At 36.6% G+C, this 1,989-nt stretch overlaps 1 pseudogene; it reads left to right on the top strand.

Moving 5' to 3' along the window:
- The first annotated feature begins 271 nt into the window (after positions 1-271).
- Positions 272-1,514, top strand: LOC110007906 (protein DETOXIFICATION 30 pseudogene; annotated as a pseudogene).
- Positions 1,515-1,989: the final 475 nt, after the last annotated feature.

Raw genomic sequence — 1,989 nt, 5'->3', positions numbered from 1 at the left:
GGTAAAATTTTACTAAATATGTCTTAATGGAATGATTGAAGTGCCCATTGTTTTCCAAATGTTTGGTGCTTCAAAACTATTAAGTCTCCTTAAAAAAATATTTTCTTCTCTTTTTTACAACGTGTCCATGCACCAGACTCAAAAAAGGACATCATTGGCACCATCAATCCACTAACCAGGGAGTCAAACTTGTGAGTTCAAATCGGACTCGCCCAAGTTAATCAGGCTCGACAAGCTGCAGAGTTCAGAACCAAACTAGTAGGAGCCGGTCATGTCAAGTTGGTTCCCTATATCCTATGGGAAAGTACATAATGAGACCATTTACGTTTGGTACAAGATGGTCACAATTAATCTTGATTGTTGGATGTGAAATTGGGTCGGTGCATTTATTTTATTAACCAAACTCAAAGCTCAAAAGAAAATTTTCAAACTTTGTGACACCCAAGCTATCAGATTTTACATTGGATGGTTACAAGCAATTATGACCTCCCTGTACTAAAAGTAAATGGTCTTATTGTATACAATCCCATATTTTATTACAAGATTATTTACAAAAAGACCATTTCACAATCATTATCATTCATTAGGTGTCAAATTGGATGGCTTGGGATGAGTTATGAAGTTGGAGAAATTTTTTTTTGAACGTTGTGTCTATTCAATAACACTCTTACAGCTATCCATTTTTAAAATTTAAGAGACAATAATGATTATAACCTCCATATGCAAAAGATAAATGGTCTCTTTATAGACAATCACTTTTATTATTATTTTATAGAACTCAACCAAATCTATTGAACTAAGCTTGTCAGATCTGAGTCGGGCCCGAGAACCTAGCGATACCTGATCGGAGTCCTTGTTTTACACCACCAACCCTAACAAAGCCCTACTACATGTGTGCAGTTGGGCAAGGGGGGGGGGGGGGGACTAGAGACTCTATGTGGCCAAGCCTATGGAGCAGGGCAACTAGAAATGATGGGTGTAGACATGCAAAGATCATAGGTCATCCTCATCTACGCTTCACTAATACTACTACTACTCTACATCTTTTCCACACCATTCCTCCTCCTAATTGGGCTACGAACCAGCATTGCCAAAGCACATGCAACTTTGCTCACTACATGATCCCCCATCTTTTTGCCTATGCCTTGAACTTTCCCATAGCCAAATTCTTACAGGCACAAAGCAAAGTCATGGCCATTGCAATTATATCTGCAATAGCCTTAGGGTTGCACACTTTCTTCAGTTGGCTGCTTATTATAAAGCTGGATTGTGGGGTGGTTGGAGCTGCGGTGGCTTTGAATGGCTCATAGTGGTTCATAATAGTGGTGCAATTGGCTTATATCTTTAGTGGGACATGTGGGAGGGCATGGAGTGGTTTCTCATGGAAGGCATTTGAGAATTTGTGGAGTTTTGTGAGGTTCTCTCTTGCATCTGCAGTCAAGGTTATTTTGGTCATTCAACTAGACGTTATTTTGGTCATTGCACTAGTTGAAGCAATGAAGGTATTATTGTAGTTCTCAAATTAATTAGGAATAACATATAGTAAATTTATTTATTTTTTCATATAAGGAGGTTACAATCATTCTTGTTTGTCAGACTTAAAATTGGGTGGTTTTTAGAGCGTCACTAACTGGACTACAAGTTAAAAAAAAAAAATTTGAACTTCATGAAATACATTAAGCGATCCAATTTGATATCGAATAGTTGAGTAATTGTGACCTCCATATAGCAAAGATAAATGATAACATACTATATAATCCCAATTAATTAAAATCAAATGTATTATAGTACTTTGGCAATGTCATTCTTTTTGTTATTTGCCCTAGTCATCTAGCATTGTTCCTAGGACTTGGGCCGAGGCAAGTTCTAGAGATCAACTCGGCCTTTTTAAAATGATTGAAAATGTCTAATTTTTGTGTCAAATTCTTAAATCATTTAGGAATATATGTTTAGATTATTTACATGTTTTCATGAGGATTTGAGAATTTT

This window comes from Amborella trichopoda, chromosome 6 (genome assembly GCF_054954075.1).
Source record: "Amborella trichopoda isolate Santa Cruz 75 chromosome 6, AtrichopodaSantaCruz75HAP2 v2.0, whole genome shotgun sequence".
NCBI lineage: Eukaryota > Viridiplantae > Streptophyta > Magnoliopsida > Amborellales > Amborellaceae > Amborella > Amborella trichopoda.
Note: the sequence above shows the minus strand (reverse complement) of the source record. Positions and strands in the feature narration are given on the sequence as shown.